Raw genomic sequence first — 13,424 nt, forward strand, 5'->3', positions numbered from 1 at the left:
AAAGTACTTTCCAGAATTAGCCAGATGTGGTGGTGCATGCTGTAGTGTCAGCTGCTTGGGAGGCTGAAGGGGGAGGATCGCTTAAGCCCAGGAGTTTCAGGTTGCAGTGAGCTGTGTTTGTGTTACTGCACTCCAACCTGGGTGTCAGAGAGTCTCATAAAAAAAATTATATATATATAGGCTGGGCGTGGTGGCTCACGCCTGTAATCCCAGCACTTTGGGAGGCCAAGGTGGGTGGATCACGAGGTTGGGAGTTCGAGACCAGCCTGACTGACATGGTGAAACCTCGTCTCTACTAAAAATACACACAAAAAAAAATTAAAAAAAAATTATATATATATATAAAAGAAGAAGGCAGCTAAGCTAGGGAATAATTCTATGCATGGGCCACATGGCAGAAGGCAGCCCTTTGGGCAATGGGCTGGGCAGTTTAGCAGATAGAAATTGGCCAAGGCATTGAAACACTTGGTTTCTGAGCCCAGCTTCATTCAGGCCTTGCTGATGGACCCCAAATAAATCCTAGCCCCCTCCTCATGTGTTCTCTCCACTGTCCTTGGGATGGAGACTTCGGACCAAGGAGCTTAGGCACGGTGATGAGGCAGGACAAAGTCACTTCCTTTTCCCTAGTCCCTGGGCAAACCTTTATTCCCCCTTCTTCATCTTGCCCTGCCTACTTTCCCTCCCCACTCTCTGCTCTGGGAACCAGGCTCTTGGGGAGATTGAGCTGCTGTGAGGGCTGCCCAGGAGGGGCCCCATCTGAAGGTAAAGCCCCACGGGGCCTTTATCCGTGGTCTTTGATCCTGTCTTCTCTCTCATTCTTGCTCTCACTCCCACTCACTCTCCGCCTCATGGTGGATCCATTTTTCTTCTGGTCTCCTGTCAGCTTTATTCTGTCTGCTTACCCACTTTTCTGGCCATATTCTCAACCACTTTCTCAAAGGCAGCTGTCCCGCCGGTCCCAGCTCTTCACTCCTAGAGCCCAGAACTCGGGTGAGTAGAACCACCCTGGTGTCCTTTAAGTCCCCAGCCTTGAGGAAGGTCCTGCCATTTTCCCTCAACTCGCCTGGCTAATCCTCTTCCTGTTCAGAGGGGTTTTCTGGGCAGGAAGGAGAGCGGGGCTGTTCCTGTGGCCTCTCCCACAGCTTTCCTGCTGCGGCCTTTGTCTTTTCCTGGATGCTTCCTGGGGCAGCACTAGCCCTCTTCTGGCCCCGTACTCCAGTCTGGCCTTGGGGACATGGCGGTGGCAATGGCACAGCATGACTGAACTTGTTTTGTTGGTGCTCTCAGGTTTTGGTTCCGTCTGGGGCCTTCTATTTTGGGCAGTGCTCCGCAAACACCTGGTGACTCTGCTGGGCAACTCCCTGATCGTCGTCCTCGCCCTGGCAGCCTCTGCCTGCGCTGGCCCACCCACTTCCTCCTGCGCCACTTCTCCCTAGGGGAGCTCCCACGCCACAGCGGCGGCGGAGCCTCGGATGCAGGCCGATTCCCCTCCCCGCCGCACTAGCCCACCGGTCGGCGGCTTCCCTCTGCAGGGTTTCTTCGCCCTCCCTGGCATTGCCGAATGCGCTTGCGCACGGCCATGGCCTCCGCCGCTGTGACGCCATCTGCTGGCGCTGCGTTCTACTACCTGAGGAGCCCTAGTCCTCCGCGCGCGCTTCACCCTCATCTCGCCCTGCTGCGGCGCCAGCACCACTCGCTACTTCCCGCTGGATTTCCGGCCTGTGCTGAGACTTCTGGGGTGAGGTGGGGAATCTCAACCGTCAGACGGCCTTTATGCTGGCCCCTTCTCACGGATCGTGGCCTCCTATGCTTGTATTATTTCTTTCTTTCTTTATTTAAGATGGAGTTTCACTCTTGTTGCCCAGGCTGGAGTGCAGTGGCACGATCTCGGCTTACTGCAACCTCCACCTCTCGGGTTCAAGTGATTCTCCTGCCTCGGTCTCCCGAGTAGCTGGAGTTACAGGCACCCGCCAGCACGCCCGGCTAATTTTTATATTTTTAGGAGAGACGGGGTTTCACCATGTTGGCCAGGCTGGTCTTGAACTTCTGACCTCAAATGATCTACCCACCTCGGCCTCCCAAAGTGTTTGGATTACAGGTATGAGCCACCACGCCTGGCCAGTATTCTTGCCACCATCTTTGGGGTTGCGACATCCCAGGGGGCTTTCCAAAGTGTTCTCTACCTGCTCTACCTGCCCCCCACCCCCCGTTTGTGGTCAGACTCTTTTTTGGGACTGAAACGATTGCCTATGTGAGGCCTCAGGTCGGCTTCTTTTAGGACACGGACCAGAGCCTTACTCTCTTCTACACAGTTGTCACCCCTGTGTTCAGCCCTTCTGTCTACACTCCGAGAACAAGGAGGTCATAGGGGCCGTGAGGTGGTTCATAAGGAGATACCTTTGGAGACCTTGATCCCCCGAGTTCTTAGAGACAAAGGCCTGATCCTGGGACATGCTGCCCAGAGCTCTGCTTCTGGGGCCTGTTCCTATGACCTTGACCTGCCTTGTTTGTAGATGCACAGCTGGGGAAACACACATTTGAAGGGAGGCTGAGGAGGTAAGGTGGGTATGATGATCTTGTGTGAGGATCTAGTATTTCCTGGTCTTTGCTGAGGGTCAGGGTGCCTTCCTGGGCCTATACTTCCTGAGACATTGCTCTTTTTCCTTCTCCCAGAGACTACTCATTGCAAATCTTTCTCTTTTACATGTGTCATCTTTGGTCAACAGGAGCTCCTTTACTCCAGGTGTGATGGCCAATCTGGGTGTCTGAAGCCGCAGGGAAGGAACAGGGGCAGGGAGTAGTTGATTTGCTTTGGAAGTTCAGGCGCTGCATCTTGCTTGGTGCTGCTTTAAGTCTGGTGGCATCTGTGCAGTGACTTCGCTCCTGACTTACAACTTCTCTCCTGGGATCCCTCAGACGTTGGTACTCTCTACTCAACTTTTGCCACCCCCTGCTGGCTGACTTGCTATTCATTTCTTCCTGTGATCCTAGGGTGGAAATGCACATTCATCTCTCTTACCTGCCTCCGATCCAGAAGTCCAATGTGGTTAGACTCCCCTGGCTAATCTTCTTCCTGTTCAGAGGGGTTTTCTGAGCGGGAAGGAGAGGTGGGCTGTTCCTGTGGCCTCTCCCACAGCAAGCTGAGGAGCAAGGAGAGCCAGTCTGAATCCCAAATGACACTTTTGTTTCTTGCAAATTGTCCACGATGCTAGGAATTTTAATTTACTGCCAGAGAGATCCAGCATCATTTTACTTTTTTTGAGAAGTCAGTTCTTGCTTGTGAATAAACTCTCCTATAGCAATAAGCCACAGAAGGGAGCAGCACAAGTGGGGAAATCACTCTCAAGGCACAGTACATGAGGACCTTTAAAATAACACTGATTTTCTTAATTTTTGCAAACTATGCATCTGACAAAGGTCTAATATCCAACATACATAAAGAACTTCGGGAGGCTGAGGCAGGAGAATGGTGAGAACCCGGGAGGTGGAGCTTGCAGTGAGCTGAGATCGCGCCACTGAACTCCAGCCTGGGCAACAGAGTGAGACTCAGTCTCAAAAAAAAAAAAGAACTTAAATTTATAAGGAAAAAAACCAAACAATCCAACTAAAAAATGGACAAAAGACATGAATAGACACTTTTCAAAAGAAGCTGTACATGCAGTCAACAAGCTTATGAAAAAAAGCTTAACATCACTGATCATTAGGGAAATGCAAATCAAAACCACAATGAGATACCACCTCACACCAGTCAGAATGGCTATTACTAAAAAGCAAAAAACAAAAACAAAACAGATGCTAATGAGGTTGTGGAGAAAAAGGAACACTTATATACTGCTAGTGGGAGTGTAAATTAGTCCATCCATTGTGGAAGACAGTGTGACAATTCCTCAAAGACCTAAAAGCAGAACTACCACTTGACTCACAATCCCATTACTGGGTATACACCCAAAGGAACAGAAATCGTTCTATTTTAAAGATACGTACACGCGTATGTTCATTGCAGCACTATTCACAATTGCAAACACAAGGAATCAACCTAAATGCTCATCAATGGTAGACTCGATAAAGAAAATGTGATCCATATACACTGTATTAGTCAGGATTCTCTAGAGGGACAGAACTAATAGAATATATATGTGTGTGTATATATATAATCTATCTATCTATCTATATATATATATCACAAGGTTCCACAATAGGCCATCAGCAAGCTGAGGAACAAGGAGAGCCAGTCTGAATCCCAAAACGGAAGAACAGATGTTCAAGGGCAGGAAGCATCCAGCACAGGAGAAAGATGTGGACTGAGAGGCTAGGCCAGTCTCGTCTTTTCACATTCTTCTGCCTGCTTTATATTCTGGCTGCACTGCCAACTGATTAGATGGTGCCCACCCAGATTAAGGGTGGGTCTGCCTTTCCCAGGCCACTGACTCAAATGTTAATCTCCTTTGGCAACACCCTTACAGCACACCCAGGATCAATACTTTGCATCCTTCAATCAAGTTGATACTCAGTATTAACCATCATATACACCATGGGATACTATGCAGCCATTAAAAAGAACAAGGTCATGTCCTTTGCAGGAACAAAGATGGAACTGGAGGCCATTATCCTTAGCAAACTAACACAAGAACAGAAAACCAAATACCACAGCTTCTCACTTATAAGTGGGAGCTAAATGATGAGGACACATGGGCACATAGAGGGGAGCAACACACACTGTGGCCTTTCAGAGGGAGGAGGTTGGGAGGAGGGAGAGGATCAGGAAAAATAACTAATGGGTGCTAGTCTTAATACCTGGGTGACAAAATAGTCTGTACAACAAACCCTTATGACACAAGTTTACCTATGTAACAAATCTGCACGTGTACCCCTAAACTTAAAAGTTAAAAAAAAAGAAAATCAGGAAAATCATAGTTTTCAGGTCACTCTCTTAATAAATGCCTCATTTTTATAATTGAAAAAACATTGATTTTCAATTTACAAATGTCACAATGTTAATTGCAGAGAATTCTTCATCCAGAAGAAAACAAAATATTAACACTTTGGTGTTAATAATATCCTTGGGAAATTATTGCAGTCTCTCTCTCTCTCTCTCTCTCTATATATATATATATATATATACTAAAAATGGGATTATATGGTCTAAATTGTCCTATAACAGTTATTTTCTACCTTATTAAACTATATTGTAACATTGTTCTACATCAGCAGACTTCTAAAGCATGATTTTAATATCCATACAGCATCCTACTATGTGGATGTACAATTTTTTTTTTTTTGAAACGGAGATTTTTTGCTGTTGTTGCTCAGGCTGGAGTGCAGTGGTGCGATCTTGGCTCGCTGCAACCTCTGCCTCCTGGGTTCAAGTGATTCTCCTGCCTCAGCCTTCCTGAGTAGCTGGGATTATAGGCATGCGCCACCATGCTCAGCTAATTTTGTATTTTTAGTAGAGACGAGATTTCTCCACGTTGGTCAGGCTGGCCTCTAACTACCGACCTCAGGTGATCCACCCGCCTCGGCCTCCCAAAGTGCTGGGATTACAGGCGTGAGCCAATGCGCCCGCCAGATCTACACAATTTTAAACAATATTCCATCACTGGAATTTAACATTTTTTTCTTGTAAATATTACTGAAATGGATATTGTTGCACTTATATCTTTATATATTATTTTATGTTTTTCTTAGCACAAACTTCTAGAAAGTGAATTGCCGGGTCAAAATGTATGTATGCATAGTTTTAGAGCATTTGAAACATTTTGCCAAATTTCTCTCCACAGAAATTTTTATTGCTTTACAGTCCAATCAAGTGTCTTTTCCCCCTTTTCCCACAATTTTCAGGGTAGGGAAATGGACTAAGAGTCAAGAATGAGTTGGGAGATGGTGCAGGGAAGAGAAGAATGGGGAAGGTATAGATACTTAATATTCTTATCATGGAGAAAGGATCCAATAAAGATACAAACTCACTTTTCCTCAATTTACCAAGGACTGGGTGGGGCATATTTGGACTGGAAGTACACTATGAATAGTTAGGGAGCAAAAAGCCCATGTCTGTTCTTGGGAATAGGGAACATCAAAGAAGAGAATAGAGTTCTTTCTTTTAGTGGAAAGCCTAGGAGTAGAGGATAAGGAGCTGGCTAAGGAAGGTTGACTAGAAGGCTGGGTTGTAGACAGCACTATGACACGGTGGTTTGGAGCTTGGCTCTGGTGTTAGGCAGGTCCAAGATCAAATCCTGATCATCACTTACCATCTGAAATAGTGGGAGTTTTCTTTACATCCTTGTGCCTTAAATTCTGCACCTGTAAAGTCATGACAATAACAGTTTCTATGTATCACAGGGTTGTTGTGAGGATTAAACGTAGCCTTCCTCAGCCATTCTATACCACATCATCACTTGACATATAAATTAACTTGTTTGTTTGTGGCTTCTCTCCTTTCATTAAAATGAGATGTCCCATAAAGAGGGAAGGGAAGAAAGTGCCTGTCTTGTTTACCAGTGTATCCCTAGTGCCTGGCACATAGTAGATATTCAGGAAATATTTGCTGAGTTGATAAATAAATGAATATATGAAAGCTGCTTAGCACAGTGCATGTAGATAATAGTGTTCACTAATCTATTTCGATTATGCTATAATTGCTACTACTATCATTTGCCTTCTTATGAACTTTGATGGTGACTTTCAGAGCAGTTTTTAGATGTCTTAAAAGTTTGAGACTTTGTTAAAAAAAATCCCCTTAAAGTTGCTGGAAAGTCTAAAATGTGTTACGCTGAAGAGAGGTAGGGGAGAAGTCTGTGTGGGATTTGGGGAAGAGAGTTTTTGGAAAAGAGGAAATCGTGGTGTGAGCTATGAGGGGGATAACTCAGAAAGGATCAGATGGGCCTTAGGGGCCATGGAAGAGGAGGAAAGAAGCAGGTGAACAATTCTGGGTTAGAGAAAACCTGACTCTGGTAGCTCAAGGAGTTGAGAGGAATCTTGGAAAACCAGGCTTAGGCAATGATCCGGTACCAAAAGAAGCTGAGAGGCCAGAACCACAGGCCAGGTCATAGTGCAGGGGTGGTTGGCTAGGATGCTGCAGGCACTGCCGGCACTGTTGCCGGTGACTCCTCTGGCACCGTGCTGGTGCTGAGGCTGCTGCTGGTGGGCCCTGGATGCCACTGCGGTCATCACCAAAATGAATTGTAAGCTTTACTTCTTTGAATCACTTGCACCTGATTCAAAGTCTTAGGCAGTTGCATCTGCGAGGACTAGCTAAGATCACAGGCCTGTGTCTCGGCTGTCAGAGTTTAGGGAATCCACAAATTTGGGCCTAATGGCTTCTGTAGAAGTGGATAGAGCTTTGTCCCCCACAAGCTCTATCCACTTAGAGCTTGAGGGGAAGACCCTGTTGTTAAGTTCATGGATGGCCTCCTTTCCTGCCATTATGACCTTTCTATTTGTAGGCCAAGCTCAGTGGTCCAAGCTGTACCATTGGGTACAAGCTCAGTGGTCCACACCTGTAATCCTAGCAATTTGGAAGGCCAAGGTGGGAGGATCACTTGAGGCTAGGAGTGCAAGACCAGCCTGAGTAACATAGCGAGGCCTCATCTTTACAAAAATAAAAATAAAAAATTAGTTGGATGTCACGGCCTGTGCCTGTGGTCCTAGCTATTTGGGTGGCTGAGGCGGAAGGCTCACTTGAGCCCAGGAGTTCGAAGCTGCAGTGAGTCTTGATTTTACCACTGCACTCCAGCCTGGGTGACAGAGCAAGCTCCTGCTCCCACATCCTCATACCCCCCAAAAAGATTGATTTGCTGGAGAATGAGGTAGATGCAACCTCCTTTTGTTTTCAGGATGTGCTTGGGCCCCATCTGATTTTACCAGTTTCACTTGTCTATTAAGTGCTATTGGGGATACCTAACTTTAGGGTGAGTGGGTCAAATTATACCCAATTCATGGTGTGCAATACTGTTCCATAGTCACCTGGTGTCCAGTGGTCAGCTGTTCAGTGTGTACTGTTGCCTACAAGCAGCCCAAGAGCAGTTTCACAAAAGGATCTTGATTGTTTGCCCCGAAGGGCAAGGTTTGGCTCCCAAATCTGTGATTCACCTCTTGGATTTACCACAGGCTCCAATGCCACTGACACTGAGCCTCTTACGGTCTGCTGGGCAGTTGGGAGGCCCAGTGGCAGAACTGCAGCGTGGGCCACTGGGAGAGCATTTGCTTCCTCTGGCTTTTAAGACATCCGATAAGTGGGTTGAAGCAGCCGACCCAAAAGGACTATATGTCACTTCCCAAATCCAGATAACTACAAAAGGTCTTTTCTTATGTAGGGAGCAAAAGGTGAGGCAGCTTGTCCGTAACATTTGAGGAGATACCTTGATATCCCCAGAAAACCTTCACAGAGGGGCCAGGCCCCTAAATTTATCTCCTAGGTATAAATGTACATCAAGGGTACCTGCCATTTTCCTCTCTCTAGATGCTGTCAGCATAGTTTTGTCAATAGAATGGACCAGTGTGGTGCTCTACGGGGTAGTGACCTGATGAAGGTGCCTGTGGATTTGGTGGCGCAGAGTGAGAAAACCGATGTAACCCTGAGGCAGGACAAGAAGGGTGACCTTGTGCTCTGCCGGGCGACAGCAAGTGGCTTCTGGAATCTTCTCTGCTTATGAGATGGGAAAAAATGCATTTTCTTTCTCAAGATTTGCATACCAAGTCCAGGTGAGACGAAGTGGCTTCCAGCAGAGGAGGCTCCCCTGTCCCTGCCCCCCACACCGTGTGTCACTGATCTCCTTTTCTCACCCCTGCCCCTCTGTTTATGCTCCTTAGCTCCTTGGCTGCCCTCATCTTTCTACTTTCTCTAAACTCACGTTTTCGGAGGGAGAATTGAAAGCATGGGCTCTAGAGTTGGAAACTCAAGTCTGTTATTTCCTAGCTGTGTTACTAGGGAAAGTTGTTTAATGTCTCTGTGCCTTGGTTTCCTCAACTGGTTGAAATTGGCATAGCAGTAGAGTCGACCTACAGATGGACCTACTGTCAAGCTTAAGCTTTTGGGGCTTTTCATTTGTATGGGTTCCTCATAAAGGTATGGAAAGAGCCTTAGCAATTGTGTTCCTGTGGTCAAATGTCCTTATATAAATTGCAGAAGTGATGTGTTAACTGCAGGCTGTTGTAATGTCTGTCTTTTTCACTCTTGCTTCCTCTCTGTCACATTTCCTCTTGTGCTGGGGGGTGTTGAAGTAACCATGGATATTTTTGGATCTAAGGCAAAGTTGAGTTCGATATAGATTGAGTTTGGTGGGATATGTTTGTGTAGTTCACAGTCACTTTTGGGTATAGTTAAGTTATTAGTAGCTGTTCTGATGTATGAATGACATCCAGGAATACTTCTTCCCCACACTGTGCTATGCTACTCAGCGTTGCGGGACAAAGTGCAGCACCAGATATTCGAAGGAAGGAACCTTTAGATGCTGCTGCTTTTAGCTATTCCAGTCACATGTATCTATTGAGTCTTCCCAGCTGAGCATTCAGACGTTATGGAGCAGACACAAGCCTCCTTGTTGTGCCCTGTCTAAATTTCTGTTCTGCAGAAATTGTGAGCATAATAAAAAGTGATTGGGCTGGGCACGGTGGCACACGCCTGTAAGCCCAGCACTTTGGGAGGCCGAGGCGGGCGGATCACGGGGTCAGGAGATCGAGACCATCCTGGCTAACATGGTGAAAACCTGTCTCTACTAAAAATACAAAAAAAGAAAAAAAATTAGCTGGGTGTGGTGGCGGGCACCTGTAGTTCCAGCTACTCCAGAGGCTGAGGCAGGAGAACAGCTTGAACCCGGGAGGTGGAGCTTGCAGTGAACCGAGATCGTGCCACTGCATTCCAGCCTGGGCAACAGAGCGAGACTCTGTCTCACCAAAAAAAAAAAAAAGGTGATTGTTGTTTTATGCCACTAGATTTGGGGTGGCTTGTTATGCAGCCTTAGAAAACTTGAACATCATCCAATTGATGAAGAGGAGTGAGTCATATAAAGACATTGGGAAAAGAATTAGATTTCTTGCAGATTCGACATGTAATACTGACATCAAAGAAGGTAACATAAATTTTAATATGCTACTATAATGATAACTTTGAAGACAAACTGGTTAATGAGTGGGGTCAGTGCAAAGACTGTTTAAGATAAGTCACTGCACAGGAAAACTTGAATATTGTGAAATACCACAACTAATATATAACAGAAAGTTGATAGTGGTTTGACCAAATTTGACAACCATTCTAAAAATTTACATAAAATTACCAATAATGAGTGGTGAAGTTGAAAAAGTTTTTGCCCCTACACTATAAATAAAAGAACAAATACATTTCAGTCAATTATCCTAGGGGAAGGACCAATCATCTTTCTAATCTCCCTGTAGAACTTGTCTTACAAAATCATTGTTGGGCCAGGTGTGGTGGCTCATGCCTGTAATCCCAGCATTTTGGAAGGCTGAGGAGGAAGGATCACTTGAGCCCAAGAGTTAGCAGCCTGGGCAACATAGCGAGACTCTGTCTCTACCAAAAAAAAAAAAATTAGCTGGGTGCAGTGACACACACCCCTGGTCCCAGCTATTCAGGAGGCTGTGGTGGGAGGACTGCTTGAGCCTGGGAGGTCAAGGCTACAGTGAGGCGTGATCATGCCACTGCACTCCAGCCTGGATGACAGTAAGACCCTGTCTCAAAAAAAAAAAACTTCAAAAGACAAAAGACAAAAATAATTGTCATATGAAAAGGTAACCAAATAGTATGCATCAAAAACCATGAGAAATAAGGAATTACTGAGATAGACAGTTAATACAAACATTTTATCTTTTTTTTTCTGAATTGCTTGATGTTTCTGGCATTTACCAGTTTAAAACAATTTCTAAGTTTGGTAATTTCTGTTTTTATTTTAAATAAATATTTCTAGTTAATTGAATATTTGTACTTGTAGGTTCTTTTTATTAAATAGAGCAGTCCTAAATTGTATGAGCTTTAGGTCCCATAAAATTGGGATCTGTACCTCGTAGAGTTTTTATGGGGATTAAATAAGACAGTTCCAGGTTAAGAGGTTAGTATAGTCTTTGGTACATAGCATGTATGTGATGTTACCTCTTCTTATTACTATTCATTCTGGTTTGACTGTCTTTCCATGCTTCCTGTTCAGATTCTAATCATCTCAAGTTCTGCCTGCTCCAGATCACTGCACCATATCTCTGTATCTTTTCAGTACAGAGTGTCTTGGCCACCTGGATCCTGGTTGCAGCAGTGGCATCTCTGGGGGACATTTGTCTTTTTTTCTGTCTGTCCAGTGCCTTTGGAACACCCTTTCAATGTTTGGGATGTTTTTTGCCTCACTGGTCTTCATTCCCCAATGTAAATTGCTTTTCCTGATTCTACAGAGGAGGATGCAGAATTCACCATCTAACGAGCTTGTAGGGAAGGCATCTGGCAGAGCCCAGGTGTGTCGTCTCAAGAGCCAGCTGTAGTCACTGGGCAATGCTGTGTGAACTGTGCTGCCAGTGCCGTGGAGTTGACACTGGAGCTGCCCTTGTGGGTGCTGAGTGTCACCCTGGCCACGTGGCTGGGGAACCTGGTCCCCTTGGAGACGCTGTGCACTGTGAAATCTTCTTTGAATCATTAGTTTCTGCTTAAGATGATCAGAGTGGAATCTGTTGTTTGCAACTAAGTGCCCTGACTGATGGACTGGTTTGTGGTCTCTGTGTCTCTTTTTGGTGCCTCTGTTACCTGTTCTCCATACCACAGCTAGAATGATCTTTTAAAAACTCAGACCTGATCTTGTCACTGAAGATGAGCTCCCAAGTTTTCAAGTGGCCAACATCCTTATGGTCTGTACTCAGTGGAGGTGGGAGCACTAGTAATTACCCTGATCCTTAGGCTTTCCACAAGGTGAAGGGATTTTTTATTCCACTCCCAGAAGGAAACAAGGGTAGAAACACTTCCTGCCGTCCTCTCTTGCCCCTGACTTGCTTCTTCATAGGTGGAGGAGTGACCTTAGTTACTCATGGTACTGTAGAGAACATTTTTGCCTTCTTTGGTTTTTCTTTCAGGCTGGCTTGCCTTTGGCCACATGTACTCTTTTCCCTTCAAATGGTGAGCCCCTGCTTGGAGTGACCTGTAATTTGTACAGATCCTCTGTCCGTAACTGGGAGATAGTGGTGAATGCAGGGAGCATGACGTTTATTTTGTTTTATTATTTTAATTAAAAAAACCTAAATAGAGACAGGGTCTCACTATGTTGGCCAGGCTGATTTCAAACTCTCAGTCTTAAGCAATCCTCCTGCATTGGCCTTCCAATGTGCTGGGATTACAGGCATGAGCCACTGAACCTGGCCTATTATTTTAATTGACACATAATAATTGTACATATTTGTGGGGTACAGTGTGATGTTTCAATACATGTATACATTTGTGTAATAAGTAAATCAAGATATTTAGCATACTGTAAACTAAAGATGAAATCCCAAGCCCCCCACCCAATGAGAAACCTTAAAAACTGAGTCCTCAGCCGTGATGGAATGGAAGGTCAGACACACTTTATTATACCTCCTCTCTTCTATGGTTTAAACACAACAATTGGCTAGCACTAATGTTAAAATAGAGATCATGAGATTGACAGAATAGACTCTTTGTGGCAATAAGATACCAAATTATGAACAGGACTTAAGGCCATGCCAGGCAGAGATTAAGTCACACATTCCTATACTTAAAGAATAAACTATATTCTAACTGCCACAAGGTTTTCTTTTTTCTCCAGCAGCTAAACAAGCTCTGGCCTTGAGATAAGCAATAGTAAAACAGTTGTAGCTCCTCCACCACCAGACACTTACTGACTGACTCCCCTGCTCCACAAGCCATAACTACAGCTTTGATTGGCCAAATGATTGATTTCAGTAACTTTCTCCTGATAAGAAGACCACTGCCCAGGGGCTGGTTCTGGCCGGTTTACAGAGGCTGTGCACTTTAATGCTTTTGTGTCTCTGCTTCACCTTTTGATGTAAGGGCCTAAAATGTAATGCATTTAAATGTTAAGTTTGCACCCTAAGGTGAACATGGGTCATATGCTACATACATGTTTATTTAGCACCTACATGTTAGGACCACCTTCATGAATATTCCTAGCTCCTCCCATAACCTACGGAATGTACCTCCCATAAACTACTGAATGTGTACACTTGGCCAACCTACTTAGCACATAAATCCCTGTTCCACCTGCCTCTCCCTCGAAGTGCCTGCCATTTGGGCTTTGGCTGGAGACTATGCTTCCCAGCCTGTTAGAATGGCCACCTTACATGCTGTAACAGTTTTTAAGAAATAAAGCCTCTTCCTGGGGGCGGTGGCTCACGCCTGTAATCCCAGCACTTTGGGAGGCCGAGGTGGGTGGATCACTTGAGCTCAGGAGTTTGAAACTAGCCTG

At 45.3% G+C, this 13,424-nt stretch overlaps 1 pseudogene; it reads left to right on the forward strand.

The window, feature by feature from the left end:
• The first annotated feature begins 1,298 nt into the window (after positions 1 to 1,298).
• The window catches only part of LOC134732828 (olfactory receptor 9S13-like), a 78,412-nt pseudogene continuing 66,286 nt past the window's right edge, over positions 1,299 to 13,424 (forward strand).

The sequence above is a fragment of the Symphalangus syndactylus genome, chromosome 17 (assembly GCF_028878055.3).
Source record: "Symphalangus syndactylus isolate Jambi chromosome 17, NHGRI_mSymSyn1-v2.1_pri, whole genome shotgun sequence".
NCBI lineage: Eukaryota > Metazoa > Chordata > Mammalia > Primates > Hylobatidae > Symphalangus > Symphalangus syndactylus.